The 24,280-nt window shown below is 31.5% G+C and overlaps 1 pseudogene; it reads right to left on the bottom strand.

The window, feature by feature from the left end:
• Nucleotides 1-420: 420 nt before the first annotated feature.
• On the bottom strand, nucleotides 421-2,358 carry LOC107860603 (annotated as a pseudogene).
• Between the last annotated feature and the right edge of the window lie 21,922 nt (nucleotides 2,359-24,280).

The following is a 24,280-nucleotide window of genomic DNA, read 5'->3' as shown; positions in this document are numbered from 1 at the left end:
AGCACCAGGTAGCCAGACTATATTCTATAAAAATCAACTATAGAAATGACCATCTACTAAACAATAAAACTATAGGTAACATCATTTTTAAAACTGCAACATAGCAGAAATCAAGCATATGGTCCCAACAGATTTTTCTCAAGGCACCTCATAAAGACTTGAACCAGCTCAGCGTGAAACCAAAACGCGACCGTCTTTTCATTGGCGTTTACACTATGTGATACATCGATGAACGGCTACTGATATTGCTAAATTCAAGTGTAAAGATTTTTAGATACGTTTTGCTTTGACTCGGGCCTGAATCAAGGTGATATTTTCTATTTTATTTCATTGGAACATATCTCAGAGATACTCCTTCAAGAGACTGCAAAAGAAACATCTCCAAATTCAAGATAAAATTTCTTTTGCCAAAGCAAGGTATCAAGACAAAATGAAGCACAAAGAAAATAATTTTTTTAATGAAGAATTGATGGAATCAACAAAGCCAGTAATAAGAAATCTCTCCACAAACTTTCCCAATCCTTTTGTCCCACTTTCTTCATCGGAATCACAACTTTCAGCTGTGTATACGCCATTCCTCAATTCGTCAAACACATCGACTACAGTCAAACTATTCCTATTCACAACCATGAATCCTTTAGCCACAATATATATACCTCAAAATCTTCTCCGTAGTCTTCACCATATTTTAAAATATTTTACAATTGAATATTTTTCATTTTCAAGTGAAAAATAAATATATTAAAATTTCATTTTTAAATAATGAGAGAAAAAGAATTAATTTGACTATGTGACAACTTAATTATCAATCATTTTACTCGGAGGCTAATTAACATGTATTCTTGGAGAACACATAAAGTAAATAAATTAATTTATTAATTAATCTTATCTTCCACCCATTAAAATTGGCTATAAATAGCCAACACTTTCAATAAAGAAAAGGGCAACTTAACATATATATTCTCCTAATCTCTTCCCTTCTCTACTAACTTTTCTCATCTTATTTCACTTTGCTTTTATCTTATAATTATTTTATTATTTCCTTTCTAAATTAAAACTTATTGGTTTATAATTAATTTTGTTGATTCATGTATTCTCTGATTAATTAGGGAAGACTTATATAATTATTCTTGACATCCTTTACTTAATCAGAAAAGTGCTTGTTTAATTTTAGGAACATTTCACATTGCAAAAATAATTTCTTAGGACAATGCCTAGCACGACTCAAGTATTTTATATGTTACTTAAAATATTATAATAACTATATTATTATCATCATTGTTGTTGTTATTTTCAATTGATAGTGATATTTACTATTTTTTCCCAACAACCTTCACTCATAAAGAATCCTCTTCAGTTTTAAGCTCCCATCAACATATCCATGCACAAAATGACCTCCCATTCTAGTACTAGGCTTCAAATCCCTTTCCAAATTAACCAAAGATTCAATCAAAGAAGTCTTCCTCAACATCTCGGGAATCAATCCAACAATGAACTCCAACCAGGGACGGATCTATTAAGGTCCGCGAGGGTGATACGCCATCCACAAATTTCAACAGAAACTCTTTCTATATATAGGTATATATACACTGATATATTCAAATATAAATTTGTCACCTACAATACCAAAGTGATATCTAGTGCAAGTAGTAAGGCGTGTTTTTAGTGGCCCAAAGGGCGCGGGTTCGACCTTTGTTGGCAACAAATATTTTTTTAAAGCAATATACAGTGTTATATTCAAATAATAAACTTGTCACCCTCTATACCAAAGTGATATCTAGTGCAACTGACAACACGCAGTTTTAGTAGCTCTAAGGTTGCGAGTTTGACCTTTGCTGGCGGCAGCAACAGATTTTTTTAAAGCAATGCCTGCTTCTTAGCAGGCGTAATTATGTTTTGCATAATATTATACTAATTACATTGACTTAATTATTATTTTTGATCCTTTTTTTTTAAATTTCTTTAGTTGTTAAAAAATATTTTATTTTCTCTCATTCAAATTTTTAAAAAAATACGATCGCTATTTTCTCAATTTCCAAATCACGATTTAACCTCTATTTCTTGACTTTTGAACACTGGTTCACTTGGCACCCGGAGAGTTTGAATCCTAACTTCCCCTTATCAAAATGATCCACCGTTAAACAAGTACCATTGACAGAAATGCTGTCACCAAGATTGATGTCCTCAAGAATGATTTTCGCCTGTATTTTCATTATGAAACTGTCGGGTTTATCGTAACCGAGTTGGTTAATTCGGCCCATTTCTTTAATTGTACAGATAAACATGGAGGTGATTGAAGTCGAGCAGATACAACGTTGTTGGTTGTTAGTACGGTGTTGACCTTTTTGCATCTACGGAATACGGTTAGTATTACTCCTTCTGTTCATGTCAATTTCTTCTATTTACACTTTGTTTGGATGGTGGTTTATCATGGTTTCATAATGCAGATTATTGTAAGTTATGTATTGTATAGTATGTATAATACAATATAATGTTTGATGGACTTCATTGTTCACTCCTGTTTAATGCTCCCTCCGTCCTATTTTATATGTCATCATTTTCTTTTTGGTCCGTTCCAAAAAGAATGTCATTTTTCGTTATTTGGTAACTATTTAAAGATACAATTTCACTTTTACTCTTATTGGTCCCACTTAATTAAAATAAAAGATAGTAGCATATATTTTGATAAAGGACAATTTGATAAATATTATCAAGCCTTCTCTTATTTCTTAAACTCCCTGTCCGGTCAAATGGCAACACACAAATGGAACGGAGGGAGTAATAATTTTATTATTTGATTTGATGGTATGATACTGCACCATAACTGATAGGTTTACTAAAATATTCTTAATTATTATAAATATTAAATTTATCAATAATTGTTAATAAAATATTTTTTTCTACTTTGTCATAAATCATGCCATGTAAATATATTGAGTTGTTATTCTAATAAAATCAATAAAAAGATAAATTAAAATAAGTATAATCGAATCCATTTTTTATAGCAATAAATTTTATTTCTTTTTGGTATTTTGAGCCATGACACCAACAATAAGTACAAAATTTGAATATATTTCTTTTACATGCTACGAGTGTGTCGGTATGAAATTCAAAAGGCCATTTTCTAGGAAAATAAATTATTTCTTACTTATTTTTTTATATTTATTACACAAGTAAAAAAATATTTTCTAAAAGCATTTATATATAATGAGAACGAATAAGATAAATGAGGGTGGGGTGAGAAAAAAAATTGTTTATTTAAAAGAACATTTGGGGATGGGGTAGTGGAGTGGGGGTCAGGTAGGAGTGGAATAAAAAATAAGATTTTAATTTCTTTTTCAATTTTTTTTTTAAAATATTGGGGGGTGAGAGTGAAGTAAGAAAAAATTTGAAATTTTTTTAAAAATAAGAAGAAATTGATAAGGTGAGGGGTATATTTTAAGAAACAATAAAAACAATTATATTTTCTTAGTTAGCATAGCATACCATACCACATCAGACCACCATCCAAAAATGTGTTATTATACATACACACACAAAATAAGTTCTTTGAAAGAATTTAGGGGTAAGGGTGGAGTTAAATAATATAGGTTAAAGAATAAAATGGAATTATATAATGTTAAATAAAGACATAAATAAAAAAGAAGAAGCAAATTATGGATATCACCAAACAAGTGATTATATAAAGTGATGATTTTTATGATTAGCAAATCGTGAAATTAAAATCATATCATACCATATATTTTAAGAAACAATAAAAACAATTGTATTTTCTTAGTTAGCATAGCATACCATACCACATCACACCACCATCCAAAAATCTGTTATTATACACACACACACTAGTGTTTTGGTTCGTGCTAAGCCCGAGTCCAAACAACATTAATATTTATATTTATATGTTTTTTATTTTTTGTTATTTTTATTTTTCTTATATATATATATATACACACACACACACACACTAGTGTTTTGGTCCGTGCTAAGCCCGGGTCCAAACAACATTAATATTTATATTTATATTTATATATTTTTTATTTTTTTGCTATTTTTATTTTTCTTATCTATTTCGTATCATCATATTAGTTAATGCTATAATTCGATTATATATATATTTTTTTAAATGTTAAATTATATATTTGCTTCAAGTTTTTGTCCTATTTTCTTAATTCGTTTTAAGAAAAATGTCTTTTTTGGGGATTAATTTCAGCTTTTCAGGTGACATGTTTAAGACGAGAAGATCAACAAATATCTTGGTCCTTTCTACATAGTTTTAGTTTAAGATCACAAAATTTAAAAATATTTGTTACTTTTTCTTTAACTTTGTGCTAAGTTAAAAGCAAGCAAATAAATTAAAACAGAGGGAGTAAAAATTTTTATTAGTTAAAAATAACATTTTTCTTATGGTATATTTTAGTCTTTCTTTAATTTTTTTTTAAATCATACACTAAATTTTTTCTCCTTTTTATTTTACTGATTTTTTAAATGAAAGTTTTAACAATCTAAATTGACTTTTGCCTTGTGTTTAGTAAATTTTATTATTTATTTCTCAATTAAAATTTATATTGGCTAATTTACTTTTTAAAAAATAATATAATATTTAAATAATATAAAAATATTTGATTCTACAAACTATTGTATGATTTATGAATAAAAATAATATTTAAATTAAAAAATTAAAAGTCAGATTCAATAAAATACTTTTTGTGGATGTTTCCTCAATGGATGAAACCTTACAAGACTATTAAAGTTTCACAATTTTTTTGTGAGGATTAAAAAAATAGAGTGTTCTCTTTTATTAAATTATTATTATCTCACATAAAAGAAACAATAAAATTTTGAATCAATTTAAAATTTAGTTGGATAAATATATATTTTATAGTGTCACTATAACTTCTTTATGACTCATCATTTTTTGTATAGCATTTTAAAAATCCATGTAATTGTTCAAATTTACTAAAATTGATGAGAACTTGAAAGGTAATTAAACTTAATTAAGGATAAAATAGACAAAATACATCCATGTAAGAATTACCAAAATAAAATATTTTACCTTATATATAGTAGTAATAATTTGATTCTCTAATTTGTAATTTTTTTTTCATATTTTTTATTTAAAAAAAATAGTTAAACAATTAAAATTCAAGAAAAAACTCAAAGATTATTTCTTGTATCATGACACATCACATATAAAGTCTCATTTGTCAAGCAAAGAAATAAAGTAATTTTATCTTTATCAACTACATGTCATAATTTTAGTAAATTAATAAATTAATTAAAATTACTAAAGTAGCCTTGTGAGGACTACCAAAATTTATTATTCTCTTATATATAAGTAACTAGTTTCATGAGACCCATGCTAAGCCCGGGCCTAAACTCAAAGTATAAAAAATAATTATTTTAATTTAAAACTATAATTTATATTATATAGATTTTTTACTTTATAATCAGTATAATCTAATGATATGTTAAATAAGTCATGTTGATAAGTTTTTATAATTATTAAAGTTGTTAATCACATAACCGCATAATTTTAAATAAAATATTATTTATGTGGAAGAAAGTATTACCAGAGAATTAGAATATATCAAAAGGTTACAAGTAACTTGATATTTATATAATATTTAGTAATTACGCTTGATGAAGATCATAAATAGAAAAAATACTGATACTTTTATAAATTTGCAAGTATGTAATTTCTCAGTTATAACTAAAAATAATTTTATTTTAATTTTTGGTGAATTTTAACTTCGCTCATAATTTTAGTAGCAATAGTTTTTGCAAAATATATTTTTTCATCAATAGAATCATGTAAAATAAAATCAATGATTTCAAGTTTATAATATAATAATTATAACCTTAATTTAGAGCCTTTATATAAATTAACTAAAAAATGATCTATAAGGATAATAAATGATAATTAAACTACATTAATAGATTACCCAATTCGGTCCATTAACTTATCATGTTTATTTTTTCGCGCCCCTTACAAGAGTACTCCATTCATCTTATTTTAATTATGTATTTTGAGAACTAAATAATATAAAAAAGAACGATATATATGGCTGTAGTTGAAAATCATTGCATATTTTTCTTTTGAATTAAAGTTAGCTTGAATAATTTTTGAGTTAGAGTGATTGTTGATTTAAAATGAAGGGAAGTTTAACTAATTATCTAACAAGTGATGAAGGGAGGTTTAACAAGTGAATTTTTGAGTTAAAGTGATTGTTGATTTAAAATAATCATCTAACAAGTGGCAAGAAAAAAATCAATTATAAGAATTCAAGTGGAATAGTTTTAACAAAAAGAATAAGGATGAAAATGAAAATCTCTCTCTCTCTCTCTATATATATATGTATATATATATATATAAATAAATAAAGGAGAAATATGTCTGCTGATGTTGCATGCTTTAATGACCAGAAAATAGATTTATCTTTTTTCTGATTTTTTGTAATTTTTTTTTCATTTTTAATTGTTTTTATTTTAAAAAATAACCATTTATCATCTCAATAAACTCATTATATTGTCATTTATGAATTACTCTTCCTCAATTATTTCAACAGAAAAGGAAAAGTCACATCTAATATTCTCTTAATCATTCTCTTCCTTATTTATTTCGTATTCTCTTAATTATACCATTATTCTCTTCCTTTTCCGTTTCTAAATTTAATTTTTTGTACCATTTTAAATGTTCATTTTCAATATTAATTATAAAGTAATGAATCTTAAGGGACACCCAAATATACTTATAATTGAGGTTAATTGTCAGCATGGAATAGTACTGAAAGTGTAAAGCAATAATAAGAGCACAGAGTGTAATTCCATGACCTCTCTTAACAGATGTGCACTTTTTTCTTTTTTTTTTTTCTCATGTGTTTCATGGTACATATGTACAGTTGAAAATAGATATTCTTTTTCAGAACATTTTTTATGTTTATTTTCAATTTGAGATTTTTTTTTGTTAATTAGATGGCATCAGCTATCCCCATTTAGTTATCATCGGAATATATTTTTTGGGATATGCAACTAACATTGAATGAGTGACATCTTTTATTTCTTTCATAATTTTTTTATGCATATTTTACCTTTTTATGTGCATGCTTTTTATATATTTAATTTTTTTCGATATTGATATTATAGGCGGACAATAGAGAAAGAAGTAATGAGGAGAGCTTTTAAGGTATTAGGTACTTCAAAAATATATCATCTAAGTAAGCAACGGATTCCTATGGCATGTAGATGAAGATATCCCTACATTTTTATCACGAATTCATGATATAGAAATAGCTAATGTTACAATATATTCTTTATTTTTCATTTTGCCTTTATGTTCTTATTTTTCAACTTCTTTAGAAAGAATTAAGTAAAGAAATAGAAGTAAAGGAAATATAGAAGGAAGGAATTTTTTTTTGAGAAAGTTGTTTTTATTGATTTATGTCTGTTTGGATAGACTTAAGCTTACGACCTAGAAGAGTAAGTCATGCTTTAGGATTCTGTACATTTTTTCTATTAATATGTATTGTTGTTTAAACTTGCAAAGAAAGATAATTGCGTGCTTAATTTTGTTTAATTCTAAATTTAGTTTGTTCGGATTTTTTTCTTTTATTATTCTAATTAAAGTGGAGAATAATGAGGATAGTTTATAATATTTCTTATGCTTCTTCCTCTTTTATTCTTCTTTCGTTTCAATCAGAACTTTTGAGAGACGATTTGGTTTCTCTTTAATCAGAATTTCATTATATGACTTTTAAATATCTTAGTTGCTAATTATTATTATTTATAGTATTTTTATGTAATTTCAAATATATTTGTTTACATTCTACTCTCTACGAGGTAATGGTAGGATTTTTAGTAAACAATATTTCTACCTTCACGAGATAGTGGTAAGATCATATCCTACCCTTTCATACCTCATTATGAGATTTCACTATGCATGATGTTATAAATTTTATTTTTTGAAAACAAAAAGCTTCTATATATGAATTACAGTTAATGATTATAAAAATATCTTTTCCTGAGAAGATGTTCTAGGTGATTGACTTGTACCAGGTTGATCTCTTGTAGGACATGTTCTTTTATTATGTCCCTGTATACCATATTTGCTACAAGTAATTACAGTACCACATTTGCTAAGTTTTTCAGTTTTTCTACTTTCATCAGTCTCTTTTTTTCTAATTTTATGTGGTCTTCTAGACAGCTTCATGATCTTTGGTGGCTTTACAGTAGGATTATTTGACGTTGGCCATATTTTTATGTTATTCATTGACTGAATAAAATAAGCATATGTGTTGAGGTAGGTATTCTTGTGATAGCAGGTGTCTACACAATTAGTGGGCTCATATTCCTGGTGATAAAGGGCAGTAACACCATGAGAACAAAGAATGCCCTTAAGCTGCCAAGCTCTGCAGCTATAGCTCCTACTAACAATGTTAACAGTATGAGTACAACCCTTGTCAACAATCTCAAAACCCCTTTTCTCATTCCAAGACAAATTGCACTACATTGACTTGTCAATATTTTCTTGTAAAATCTTCAAAGCCATGGGAGAAATATCAGTGATCCAAGTATTTGAAAATTATCTCAACTCACCAATTTTTTTCACCCTAATCTCCTCAAGCATTGTGATGATTGTTTTGAACCTTGCAGGATGTACCCATGCATTAAACCTCTCTGTCATATTATTGTCCAAACAATCCCTCCCTAACATCTTCGTTGCTTCTATATTCTCCATTAATTCTACTTCAAATGTGGATTTTGCAATCTTTCAAAATACTCTTCTTCTTTTTATACCTTTCCTAAGTGTAGACCAATTAGCAAGAGCATGTCTTGCAAATTTTTTGTGTTCAACCAGTGGCAACAACTCTTTTATAGCTATTTTCAGTCCCTAACAAAATAAAATAAGTATATTAATCTACCAGCAATTGTTAAAAAAAAAGCAAATAGTTATTAAAAATAGAGTCATACCTTTTGCATATCAAATATGATGCTCAATCGATGACCTTCTCCAAGCTCAAGGTCATTCTTCAGCAGTTCAACAAACCACCTCCATGTAAATTGATTCTCAACCTCAGCAACTGTTCAGGCAATAGGCAACATTTGGTTGTTTTCATCTCTGCAAACAACCACCAGCATTTGACCTTTGCACACACCTTTAAGGAAACAACCATCCAAACCAACTAACCTTCTAGCACCTCCAAAGAATGCTTTATTTAAAGCATGAAAGGACACATAAAAATCCTGAAAGATTAACTGTTCAGTCTCATCAGTATCTCCAACTTTGACAACACAAGTGCTACCTGAATTAGTCCTCAAAATCTCATCCCTGTAATAAAAAATTCTACCATACTTCATAATGTGATCATCCATAATCTCTTGTAGCACTCTAGACCTAGCTCTTCTCACAGTTGTTGCACCAACATGGATAACCAACTCCTTTATAATAATTTTCTGTAACTGGACAACTCTAATGTTTGGTTATTGACTAATTCTGTGTTTATGCTTACTTGTCAGAATTTTGAGTTGCAAAGATAGTTAAAAGTTGATCTCAAACAAATATGAATAGGATTGTATATTTTAACCAATTGACAATCAGGCCTGGATCTCAAACAAAACACTCCAACATCTCAATAGGTCCAATAATCTCAGCTGGATCAGTCCAACTCACCACTTCTAACCCATAGCCCCTTATAAAGTTGACTTGGTTCACAATAATACTCCTATCCTGAAAAAGAACCTTGTCCTCAAGGTTCGAGTAGAAAAACATAAGTTTGGGACATGAGAAATAAGTCGTTACTAGAGCAAATGTTGTGAAAAAAATATTATTCTGACTCATTCTTGTCTCTGTGCCACTATTTGAGTCCATATAAAAGGCAACACCTGCAACCTTTGATGATTCCTTTGAAAAATCCACCTTAGTCGCATGACCCCAGGACTTTCTAAGACAAACTGGGTATTCTTTGAAAAAAAAAATTATAACACTAGCGGCTTTAATTGCAATTAAGTTCAATGATTCTATTAAACTCTTCACGGCTCCAAAGACAAGAGCTTCTTGCTTTATGTCTTTATCCATTCTTATTGCAGGATTGAGTACACTTAATATAACTTTTGTTTCAACAACCACAAACTACTTCAGTAGATATCTTAAAACACTCTCAATAATCTTGTAGCCACATGCTTCAGCAACTATTTGAATAGATTTGGGTACATTTTTTGGCAGAAGCTGCACCGTAGTTTGTGTTCCAACAAAATCAGCTCCTCTTGTCGCCAAAATGGTATCATGATGCCTGATAAAATAAGCTATATTTGTGTTCGTGCCAATGTAGGCAAACAGAACCGCAAGCGTAGAGAAATTTCACAATTCCTGCTCAATCAAGTCTGCCATGAACTTGATGCAACCTCAAAGCAATGCAATACAAATAGTTTTTGCAACTTTCTTTCCTTGTACCTCCATTTTAAATGCACTAGTCTGTTCAGTTATTTTCTGTCGAAAAGAGAAATCATCTCTTATTGCAGCATACCATACCTTAATCTTTGGAGCTTGGAGAACAAAAATGAGTTGAGCAAATATTTGTTGAAGGAATTGAAATAATTTGGGAAGACGTATAATATGCAGAGGTGCAATTGGTTGTAGCTCTCTCGACGCAGCTCCTTGAAAACTGTCATCAAACACACGATTCACATCAGAGTATGTATCATCCACTTTTGATTTCCTCACTACCAACTCATATCTTTGTTGTCTGGGATCCCACACTTGAGTCACAAATTTAGCATACGCAATGAAGCCAAACGTACTAGTAGAGCCCAACAATATTAGTGGCTTCGTGTTCACTATATAATTGACGAGAGCCTTGAACTTGGAACTTATACCTGGATCCCATACAGAGAGATTCATTGCATCTCCGTGAACATCAAAACCAAAGGAATTCGCACCAGGAGTAAATGTAAAGTGACAAAATATTGTGAGCATTATATTCCTCAGTAAATTTTCCATCAAACATCATTTCATCCAAAGGCATATTACTTGGTGGAATTCTATCCTCAATCTTCCAAAAAAATTCACCAAGATATAGATCCTCAATAGTCTGAGGCTCCAAGAAAACTCAGCAAGATACATGTCGTCAAGGGTCTCAAATTCAATTTTCTGTTTACTAGAACTATGATCCATAGAAGTAGTAGAAACATACCTCTTTGACATACTTCTTAGGGAACAGTCATTGAACAGTTGGATTTTGCTGCATTCAAGGCATAATGTTTCTTCATCAAGCATTTTGATTCGAGAATCGAGTTGCACCTCCGCAACTACCTTGTGGCAGCAACTATGAACAAATTCGTCAAGCACCCTAGTTGATTGAATATCGTCCAAATCACCTAGGAAGATAGAGGCAGGAGAGTTTTCCCACACTTCTTCAGTGAAAACTCCGGTAGACATTTCATCGAACATATTGTCCACATGGCCTGAATGTTCATTGATGAAAGTGTCAAGTATCCCCCGATGACCCTCAACATTATCCACAGGGCTTGAGTTTGCTTCTGCCAAAGGAGAAGCAATCTCTCCGCTACAGACTGTAGTAGCACTAATCCGTGCATCTGCTACTATAATCTGATGAGACAGACATGAATATTTCTCCTCGATCTTCTGTAGCAAAGTTAGAAAACTGGTAATTTGAGCATCTAAATAGGTCTGTTTTTGAAAATGCAACGCTAACTTCTCCTTGAAATGCTTCCAATAAAAAAATTGGTTGTTGTGAAACATCTAACAGAACCACTCGAGGGCCTCACCATCTAGATAGTAGGAAGGAAGAGGTAGCCAGTGTTCCTCCGAGAAGCCCAGGAAAGTGAAGTACCGCTCTGCCCTAGAAATCCAATCCTCTGGATTATCGGTGCCATTGAAGCGATCTAATTCCATTATTGCCATTAGAGTATGACAATGAAGGCACCAATGTAACAACCTCAATTTCACACCACAACTCTAATATATATATTATACTTCCAAATTCAAATACAAATAAGAATTCGAGCGACAAAGTAACAATGGACAAATACTGATGGAAATTCTCTGAGTAATAGAGGAAGAAGGTAACTAGAAGGAGATGAGATAATAGATCATTGAAGGGGAGATGGGAGAATATAAACTAAGCCGAAGCTTCAACATAATTTGCATGAACGTTCTATCTAATCCTAGATCCTATTTAACCAATTGACAATCGGGCCTGGATCCCAAATAAAATACTCCAACATCTCAATAGGTCCAATAATCTCAAGTGGATCAGCCTAACTCACCACTTTCTAACCCATAGCCCCTTATAAAGTTGACTTGGTTCACAACAAAAAATCACACATAGATGATGTGAATTTGGATGAGTTTCCATTTTTAGTGAATGAAATGAAAGGGTATTTTTCAAATCATGAAGAAAGGTTAAAGTGATTGGGGGAGAAGAAATTGAAAGAAATGAATGAGAAATGGATGGAGTTGAAATTGGAAGAGTCTGAACTTATGGTAAATAAAAGTCAATTGTTTCATGAAAATTTGAAATTTGTTATTGAAGGTTCAATGGGTGTGAGAAAGAAGAAGCTATGGGGTGGTGGGGCGTGGGGAAGAAGAAGAAATGGGGGTGCTGGGGTGTGAGGAAGGAGGAGAAAAAATAATGGTTAAAAATATTAAAGTGGACCCCACTAATTTTTTTTTATACTTTTTTTTAACTGAAACACGCTTTTATTTTATTTTTTGCCATGTCAGCCATAAGGGGGCAAAATAATACACTTTAAAGTTGTTAAGGAGGGTAAATAATTGTCATACAAGTTTAGGGTCTAAAGTAAGTTTTGGCTACAAGTTTAGGGGTGTTTCGATGTATTATCTCTTAAAAAACAATACTTTCTTCATTTAAAAAAATGATTCATTTTAACTTGACACGAAATTTAAGAAAATAAACCGATTGATAATTCTTTAATTATTATATTTGATATTCAAAATTTATTTGTCTGATTATCCATAATCAAAATTGTATAAAATTATGGAAGTGATCTCTTTCAAAAAAATTTCCTTTTTCCAACCGAAAACCTCTAAAAACGAAGTCAATTAGTCAAGTGTCTTATAAATCATTGTCCAATCAGTGCTTGAGCTTTTTTCGGGTATATTTTGGGTTAAGCAAAGATATTTTCTATTCTTATAATGAGTTGACGATTAAAATATGTCGCCACATTAAAAAAGTGACACAACTATATCATGAATATAAAAAGTAATCAAAATATTTTCTATCTTTAAGATTTTATTTGTAATGTTATTTTACTTTTTCAAAAATAAAATTTCTATCATAAAAAGGGATAAAGTTACGTTACGTATAGACCATTCTTAATTTTCGAATATTATCCGTGGAATTATGCTAAATATAGTATTCTTGTTATTGCTTTTCTCTTCTCCTTGCTTGATGTAGTTTTCTGATGTTTTGGAACACCGCACGAATGACATGAGTTTAAGTGATTCCACAAAATTAATTAACATGTGCTTCATTCATCATCTCAAAAAGGAAAAATTGTATTTTGATCTTTAAGATTTCATTTATCATGTTAATTCTGCTTTTCAAAAATCGAAAATCTATTATGAAAGAGATAAAGTTACGTTACGTATAGACATTTTAAATTTTCAAATTTTATCTGTGGAATTATGCTAAATATGGTATTCTTGCTATTTATTTTCTCCTCCTTGTTTGATGTAGTTTTCTGATGTCATGGTACACCGCATGAATGACATGAGTTAAGTGACTCTACTAAATTAACACGTACTTCATTCATCATCTCAAAGAAGAAAAAATAATTGTATTTTGATATTTCAGCAAAGAATTTCGTATATTTTGAATTAAACAAAGATATTTTTATCTTTATAATGAGTTGATGATCAAAATATACCACCACATTAAAAAAAAATAACACAACTATGTCATGAATATAAAAAGTGATCAAAATATTTTCTATTTTTAAGATTTCATTTATGATGTTATTTCACTTTTTCGAAAATAGGATTTCTATCATGAAAGAGATAAGGTTGCGCTACGTATAAATCATTTTTAATTTTTGAATCTTATCCGTGGAATTATTCTAAATATGATATTTTTGTTATTGCTTTTCTCTTCTTCTTGCTTGATGTGGTTTTTTGATTTCATGGCACACCCCGCACAAATGACATAAGCTAAGTGACTCCACAAAATTAACACATACTTCATTCATCTCAAAGAAGAAAAATAATTGTATTTTGATATTTCAGCAATGGATTTTGTCTATTTTGGGTTAAGTAAAGATATTTCTATCCATATAACAAGTTGATGATCAAAATATGCCACCACATTAAATAAATAACACAACTATATCATGAGTAGAAAAGGAAAAAAGTACAAAAAAATATCTATACTTTGGCGAAATTCCCAGTTACGCATTTTGAACTTTGCGAGGGGGAGGCGGGTCCTATGACCCCTCTAGATTATTTTTTACCGTATTTAGTTGGCATATATTTGGCTACTTGGACTACTACGTGTATTTCATACACATTAAGCGCGTAAAAAAATATTTTATAAGGGGCAAATATATGTCAGTTAAATACGGTAAAAAATAGTCTAGGAAATCATAGGACCCCCGCAAAGTTCAGGGCTCGTAACTGCAAATTTCGCCTAAGTACAGATATTTTTCACACATTTTTTCCAATAAAAAAAGTGATAAAAATATTTTCTATCTTTAAGATTTTATTTATGATGTTATTTCTGTTTTTCGAAATTAGAAAATCTATCATGAAAGAGATAAAGTTTTGTTACGTATAGACATTTTAAATTTTCAAATCTTATCTATGAAATTATGGTAAATATGGTATTCTTATTATTTCTTTTCTCTTCTCCCTGTTTTATGTAGTTTTCTGGTGTCATGGTACACCATATGAATGACATGAGCTAAGTAACTCCACTAAATTAACACGTACTTCATTCATCATCTCAAAGAAGAAAAATAACTGTATTGTGATATTTCAGCAAAGGATTTCGTATATTTTGAATTAAACAAAGATATTTTTATCTTTAAATGAGTTGGCGATCAAAATATGCCGCCACATTAAAAAAATAACACAACTATGCCAAAAATATAAAAAGTGATCAAAATATTTTCTATCTTTAAGATTTTATTTGTGATGTTATTTCTCTTTTTTGAAAATAGGATCTCTATCATGAAAGAGATAAGGTTGTGCTATGTATAGATCATTTTTAATTTTTGAATCTTATCTGTGGATTATGCTAAATATGGTATTTTTGTTATTGATTTTCTCTTCTCTTTGCTTGATGTATTTTTCTGATTTCTTGGTACATCCCGCATGAATGACATAAGCTAAGTGACTCCACAAAATTAACATGTACTTCATTCAATATCTCAAAGAAGAGAAATAATTGTATTTTGATATTTCAGCAAAGGATTCCATCTATTTTGGGTTAAGTAAAGATATTTTGTATCCATATAACAAGTTGACGATCAAAATATGCCACCACATTAAAAAAATAACATAACTACATCATGAGTATAAAAGGAAAAAAAGTGTGAAAAATATCTATACTTTGAAAAAATTGCAGTTATGCATTCTGAACTTTGCAGAGGTCCTATGACCTCCTAGGCTATTATTTATCCTATTTAGTTGGCATATATTTGACCCCTTGGACCACTGCGTGTATTTCATACATATTAAGCGCATAAAAAATGTTTGATAAGGGCAAATATATACCAGTTAAATACGATAAAAAATAGTCTATGGAATCATAGGACCCCCGCAAAGTTCAAGGTGCATAACTACAAATTTCGCTTAAGTACAAGTATTTTTCACACATTTTTTCCAATACAAAAAATGATCAAAGTATTTTCTATCTTTTAGATTTCATTTATGATGTTATTTCTGTTTTTCAAAGTAGAAAATCTATCATGAAAGAGATAAAGTTCCGTATAGACATTTTAAATTCAAATCTTATCTGTAGAATTATCCAAAATATGGTATTCTTGTTATTGATTTTCTCTTCTCCTTGTTTGATATAGTTTTTTGATGTCATGGTACACCGCATGAATGACATGAGCTAAGTGACTCCACTAAATTGACATATACTTCATTCATCATCTCAAAGAAGAAAAATAATTGTAATTTGATATTTCAGCAAAGGATTTTGTATATTTTGAATTAAACAAAGATAATTTTATCCTTATAACGAATTGGCGATCAAAATATGCCGCCATATTACGAAAATAACACAAGTATGTCATGAATATAAAAAATGACCAAAATATTTTCTATCTTTAAGATTTTATTTATGATGTTATTTCACTTGTTTGAAAATAGGATTTCTATCTTGAAAGAGATAAAGTTACTCTACGTATAGATCATTTTTAATTTTTGAATCTTGTCCGTGAAACTATGCTAAATATGGTATTTTTGTTGTTAATTTTCTCTTCTCCTTGCTTGATGTAGATTTCTGATTTCATGGTACACCCCGCATGAATGACACAGGTTAAGTGACTCCACAAAATTAAAACGTACTTCATTCATTATCCCAAAGAAGAGAAATAATTGTATTTTGATACTTCAGCAAAGGATTTTGTATATTTTGGGTTAAGCAAAGATATTTTCTATCCTTTTAACAAGTTGACGACCAAAATATGCCGCCACATTAAAAAAATAACTCAACTATATCATGAATATAAAAGGAAAAAAGGTGCAAAAAATATCTATACTTTGACGAACTTTGAGGGGGTCCTATGACCCCCTCAGAATATTTTTTACCGTATTTAGTGGGGCATATATTTGACCACATAGACCACTGCGTGTATTTCACGCACATTAAGTGCGTAAAAAAATGTTTGATAAGGGGCAAATATTTGCCAGTTAAATACGGTAAAAAATAATCTAGGAAATCATAGGACCCCTACAAAGTTCAGGGTGCGTAACTGCAAGTATCTCCTGATTACTGGTATTTTCACACATTTTTTCCAATACAAAAAATGATGAAAATATTTTCTATCTTTAAAATTTCATTTATGATGTTGTTTCACTTTTTCGAAAATATGATTTCTATCATGAAGAGATAAAGTTACGTTACACATAGATATTTTTAATTTTCAAATCTTATCCGTGGAATTATGCTAAATGTGGTATTCTTGTTGTTGCTTTTCTCTTCTCCATGTTTGATGTTGTTTTCTGATTTCATGGTACACCGCACGAATGACATGAACTATGTCACTTTTTATATTCATGACATTGTTGTATTTTGATATTTCAGCAAAGGATTTCGTATATTTTGAATTAAGCAAGGATATTTTCTATCCTATATCTAGTTGGCGATCAAAATATGCCGCCACATTAAAAAATAACACAACTATGTCATGAATATAAAAAGTGATCAAAATATTTTCTATCTTTAGGATTTCATTTATGATGTTATTTCCCTTTTTAGAAAATAGGATTTCTATCTTGAAAGAGACAAAGCTACGCTACGTATCGATCATTTTTAATTTTTGAATCTTATCCGTGAAACTATGCTTGTTTTGCGGAGAAATTTTGACTTTTTGAGAAGAGTCGCCACTTAATTTTGAAAAGGAATTAAGAAACCTTTATAAAGTACTTTGAACGATTCAAAATAGAAAAATCGTTCTAAGTTAGAGATTCTGAATAAGCGGTTCCTATTAATGTTTTAGGAAGGTGTTAGGCACCTAAAACATCCGCTAACTTGCGGTTATCCGGACTGTTTGGAAACGTCTTTTGACTAACTTCAAAAAGATTAATTTGTTGAAAAGTAGTTGATTAAGAAAAAGTTTTTGCAAAATCAATTTTTTAGCGACTTAGTTAGGGATTCAACTAGGTTCGTAAGAAACATGTAAAGAGTAAACGAAAGGAAAAGGGGAGAAAAGCGGGGAAGTAGTGATTTAGGCTTTCAAGCCCAAACCATCGGCCCTGTCCTAATCTAGTTGGGGCTTTTGACCCATTTTCACCTGTCCTAATTCTATGTTTTCGAGCCCTTTTGGCTCGAGCTTGCTTCAGCTGCATTAAGTACAACTTTGGCTTCGAGGCCCAAAATACATGAATAATGAAATGAAGAAATAAATAAAATAAATAAAGTCAACAAGAAGTAAATGAATAAAATAACAAATGAGATTTTTGAGTCTCTTAGCCGCTTCAAAGATGGATTCCGATCCAATCTTCTTCTCTCAATTCCTTGCATTCACATGGCATGTAATCGATTTGGACTTTCTTTCGGGATTTGACTCGAAAGGTAGGCTCCATTGGCCCATGATGGATATGAGAAGGGAAGAGAGTCCGTGTGGGACTCGAGTGTACCCATATGCGAAAAGGAAAAATAAAGAAATTAAAGTATGCTCAAATGTGTATAAAGACTAGGGTAAATTGAAGGGACTATCACTAATCGTAAAAGCAAGCAACACTGAAAACTTAAATTAAACATTGGTATTAATAAAATGCACAAAAAGACCAACATTTGATGTTTGAATGAAATGCAGGAAAAAGGCATCATTTATGCTAGACCTAATGCGGAAGAAATAAGTATGGAGAATCTACAGAAATGTGAGAAAATTACCCCCTTATCTTTTAAATAAATATCAATGATTAAAAAAATACCAATAAATCAAGACAGGGAAGTTCGGAGAAAAATCCCATTAGGAAATATCTAAAGCAAGACATTTAGATAGTAGTTCAAATAAGGATAGAAGAAAATTGCAGATTCAGTGATAAAGAAAGATTTTTTCCGGACGAACATCAAATAAATAAAAGGAAATTATGAAAACATTCTGCCAATTTCGGACTTAGCATGCACTTGTTTGAAGCTTGCTATCATTTTTCATTAAGGAAAAAATCTTATAGAACCTTAGAATCAAGCTATTCAAGCAGACAATGCACCCATGCCAAACAAAATTGATTCTAAATCACCCTAAGCTTTTCACTACGTTAACATTCCTAAAGATCCATAATATTATAGTATTTTAACTACTTCTTCCAAAGAAAGCTCATGGACATAAAAATTGCAATGTAACGCATTATTCATATCAAAACAAGGAAAAGAAGACTTGATACAATCGAATAAAAACACAAGCTTTTAATCAAATGAAATATGTTCAAGTAGGGATTCGTAGAATGGTAAAAAGATTAAGTCAAGTAGTAAATAAAAGGAGATTACCAAAGGCTAAAAGAAAACAAACAGCTGAGATATAACGAAGAACATTCAGCAACAAGATTCCGATTACTTGAAAAGTACCAACATGTTCATCACAGAATCCTACGGCTCATCAAAGCCCCTAAAAACAAGCAATTCCTAATAGATAACAATATTTTGGCGAAGGATACAGCAGCTACACCTAGCAAAACAAAGTTACAACGACGACTATAGCAACTACGAAGGAAAAAAAAGATGAGGAAGGAAACGATCAAATCAGGAGGAAAACAAAGTATGTTTACTTATTTAAAAGAAGCAAACGGGACGATGAGCTAAGGTCAAGATGCGCAGCGACCAGAAAATGACGTCTTCGTCACCTCACACCCACAATCAATCAACGAACCCTCAAGGCTTCCGCTTAAACAGTCAGCTTTCAAAGAAGCAGAAGTGAGATAACCTTACTAAAGAAGATGATGCTCTAAAAAGTTTTCTTCTCCTTTATTTCTTTTCAGAATTTTTCAATGTAGATTCCCCCTAGAAAATCTTTTTATTTTGAACCAAAATCGACCAAAAAATCCAATTTTCGAACCTAACTCGGAAGAAGAGAGAAGAACCCCCTAAAATTTTTGCACCCCCTTTCAACTCTAATTTTTGACTCCTCCTCCCCCAAAAAAACCTTAACAGTGACCCAAATGGGTTCTTATATGGAAGAAAGGATTGGGGTATTTTAGGGACTCAAGAAATAGGATCTTTTGAATTCAAGTTACGGATAGGAATTTCCAGCTAACAAACTTGTACAAATTTTGATTCTTGGGAGAATTTCGAATTGGTTTCAACCAATAGGAAGAAGAAAAGTAGAAATTCCCCCCAAAACCAATGAAATTCACCCACCTTTGTATGGATTTGTACCTTCTCATTCGAGAATCGCGGAATTGAACCATTGGAGAGGCCAACACATTGATTTCTAGAATTTTCATAGCATTTTCATAACAAACACAGGCCATCCAGGCGGGTCGAAGTCGGGTCGACGCTAGGAGGCTATGTTTTGCCAAATTTTGGGTTAAAGGTGATGGATCGGGTCACGAAGTTGATGGATTTTGGTCGGGTTTTGGCTGGTTGAAGTGTGTTTTGTTGAATGGTTGTTAGATGCTGCTGAAGGAGACAAAAGGGATTGTTGGTGCTGGGCCGGGTCGGTTATGTGTTTGGGCCAAGTGGAATTGTTGTAATTGTTGTTGGTGGTGTGAAATTGGGCCTGGGTTGGTTTTGGAGCAATTGGGCCTTAAATTGGGGTTATTTAATAACCCCTGTTAAATCTATTTGGGTTATTAAATAGCCCTAATTAAATTTAATTATATTAGAATAATCATAATTAAATTTAATTGGATTAAGAATAATTCAAATTAAATTTAATCGGATTAAAATAATCCCAATTAAGAAATGGTAACTGGGGATTAAGATTATAATTTAGGCAACTTATTTAAACGCTAACCAAATTGAATATCTCATCGGTCAATTGCTTTACAATTGGGGCCAATTTAATTTCAATTAGAGTCAAATTTAATAAATTGACTAAATCAAATCGAAATTCAATACGAATTAACACCTTATTTAATTCTGAGCTTCTTGATTCGATAAAATTGAATAAATATTTCTCCAAATAGAATATTTTTTAGAATAAATCATATTTAAATCAAGATTTCAACAATTTGAATTTATTTTCAAACTAATCCTTGATTAAAATATGATATTTCGTAAAATAGTTATTTAAGTAACAAAATTACATAATTTCGTATAATTGAATACAATAATGTATAATTGTCACTTAAAATGACAAACTTACCCAGATGAATATTTTTTGAAAAGTTTCTAGTCAGACGAAACAATTATTTCAATTTTATTAAAAACCGAAGAAGCTCGAAATTAAACTTGGTTGTGGAGGAAAAAAATTAGGTGTCAACAACTGCCCCTTCCCTTTGGGTATGATGGATGCAAGTAATCCTGGGAAAAGGGAGGTTGATGTTCTTAATTTTTTGTCCGACCACAAATTCGTATCTAAGAGAGGTTGGTTTCTGCACGAGTTTCATGAAGTTATGGCCGAACCTCGGTATCAGGTTTCCTACATATCTCAGGTTTCATGAGAATGCAGGCCACTTGTAGTTCATAAAGCTTGATTTTAAGCACGATTTTCAAGAAAATTCACCAACTATCACGATTTTAGAGTTTTTCGTTAAACCGAGAAGCTGGAGAATAAAGGAATTTGGGGGAGGTTGGAATGCAGTCGAGTTTTCTACACAGAGCCCGGCCTACATATTCCCAAGATTTCAGGGAATCAGACTGCTTGTAGTTCGACTCGATCGGTAGAAAAAATAGTCTTCTATTTCAGACGATCTTTGGCTCGAGATGAGTGACAAGTTAATGATCAAGTTGTGGAAAAGAGGCTTGTAACCTCTTAAACATGAATGTGGGATCCTTCACATCCATAAGAAAGAACTTACCTGAACATAATTTCCAAAACTCTAGGTGTGTTGTCACCCGAATTTGAAGAAAGAGACGGTTACCCTCGACATGAGTTGAGAAAAATCCCAGAGGCGAAGCTGAAACTACAATATCCTGAGATACCCACATGCCTTCTAACAGGGGTGTGGTTGGATGGTGGTGGTGCTCATCCTTTAGCTCACGTTCAAAGAGTTTGACGTCCCTCTTTAGACTATGTCCCGTTTTGCTATTAAGAAAAAGTTTCACATTATGCGGCATCCTTTTTGGAGTCGTCCACACCTGTGACTTTGATTTGAGATTTTCATCCTCTCGGATGCTCTCGACAATCCTTCAAGCAAAAGTGTTAGTGATAAACATAATTCACAAAAGAGGTATGTTGTCTTTTACCATATCTCCACGTGAGTTGTGGCCTAAAAAGCAGAGTCATCTCTTCATGTACCTGTTTGGAATAAAATAACTGGCAACAACAAACACAACAACCCTCTTGGTTATTGTATAATTATGAAATTTGTCGGTTAAATATATCTTCAGAGTAAGGTGGCCCTTTTGGACACTGGCGATACTTTATGCAGAATGGTCCCTACAATCGTGTAATCTTGTGCTGGTGTGGCAACCCTTTTGGTTACCTATATCACTTATTGCATGTGGAATGATAACCTCTCTGGTTATAGTGGATTATCGATTTATAAATTTCCCTTATGTCAATCTTTGGATAATATTGCGCATTATTTGATGTTGGATACGAGGTGACTTACAGATATCCTTTGAATGCTAGATTTTAGGTAATCCTGCACATTATTCGACTTTGGATAAGAGATGGCTTACAGATATCTCTCCAATCGCTAGCTTTTAAGTGTTCCTGCACATCATCCGACCTTGGATACAATATGACTTATAGATATCACTCAAATTGCTAGTCCTTGGGTAATCCTGCACATAATCGATCTTGGATATGACGCGTCTTATAGAGAACCCTTGGACGTATCGATTTGATAATCTCACATATTCTCCAGTAAGGATTTAGTTGTGACTTATGGATAACCTTCAGACTATCGATTTTTGGGTGATCTTGCACACTATCCGGTTAGGATGTTGTTGTGGCTTACAGATGACCTACAGGTTATTAACTCATAGGTGATTTTGTACACTATCCTCTTTCAAATAATATGACTTATAGATGACCTTCAAATTATCAATTTCTAGGAAATGTCATATATCATCCGTCTTTAGACACCGACTGAAAGACGTCTCTTCAAATCGTATGCTCTTGATGCATTCAGATTCATAAAATGATGAGATATCCTCGATGCCAGCATTTGTGTCTAGCGTGTCAACAGATATTAAATGCTGATGATATCCTCGACGCCAGCATTTATGTCTCGCGTGTTAACAGATATTAAATATTGATGATATTCTCAACGCCAGCGTTTATGTCTTGCATGTCAACAGATATGAAATGCTGATAATATCCTCAACTCCAGTGTTTATGTCTTGCGTGTCAACAAATATGAAATGCTGATGATATCCTCAACTCAGATATTGAATGGCCCCCTTGGCATGAAATGGCCCTCTTGGCGATGATATGAATGGTCCTCTTGGCAATGATATGAAATGGCCCTCTTGGCAATGATATGAATGACCCTCTTGGTAATGATATGAAATGGCCCTTTTGGCAATGATATGCAATGGCCCTCTTGGCAATGATATGAAATGGCCCTCTTGGAAATGATATGCAATGGCCCTCTTGGCAATGATATGAAATAGCCATCTTGTCAATGATATAAAATGACTCTCTTGGCAATTTGAAAACAGTTTCACCTGAGTTTGTTTGTCTGCGTCTTGCTTTCTACATGTACCTGTACTTGAAGTAGACGATTAGTAGACACAAAGTCGCTTTTGCTAGCGACCATTTTTTAGAAAAATTCTAAATACAATGTTTGTAAAGAAAAGAAAATGCCTTTATTTGTCCTCTATGATCTCAAGAAATAAGATGGACAATTCAAATGGTCCTCGATAAATGGGTATTAAACCCATTTTTGGGATACCCAAAAATACCGTTCTTAAGCATTATATGCTCTGGCATGGCTCCCGACTTGCTTGGGGATTTTTTGAAAGAAACGCTCATTTTGTATATCGATCCCTGCATCCACAGAAAAATGATTAGTTTGAATAAAACTACTCCGTGTTGACTTTCTTGTCTGCTCGGTTTACTCCTCGCCATCTTTCAGGTGCCCCGTCACATTGGTACCTCTACCCTGGTTCCCTACTCCCATAGACGCCCAGGCAATCAAAAAGATTTGTAAAGATTTTTTTTTCAAAAATAGTCTTATTTTTAGCAAATAGTTTCAAAAGTATCTATAAAAGCTTTAGAAAATATCTGTCAGTCATGTCATGTACTAGCTCAACGAACATCTTCCTCGTGGCTTTGGCTATATCTGACAGATGATTTTCAGAACTCATGACCATTGTTGGAGGGTTCTTCAAATAGTTCTGTCATAGCTAGAAATTAAATCCACCTAGACTTTGTCGCAGCTGGTGACTTTAAGAGCCTGGCTTTAACCTCTGATGCCAGGGAATTTGAAATATATTCCAGTATTTGGTGAAAATTTTGA

Source organism: Capsicum annuum, chromosome 8, assembly GCF_002878395.1.
Source record: "Capsicum annuum cultivar UCD-10X-F1 chromosome 8, UCD10Xv1.1, whole genome shotgun sequence".
NCBI lineage: Eukaryota > Viridiplantae > Streptophyta > Magnoliopsida > Solanales > Solanaceae > Capsicum > Capsicum annuum.
This window is presented reverse-complemented; position numbering and strand designations above follow the sequence as displayed.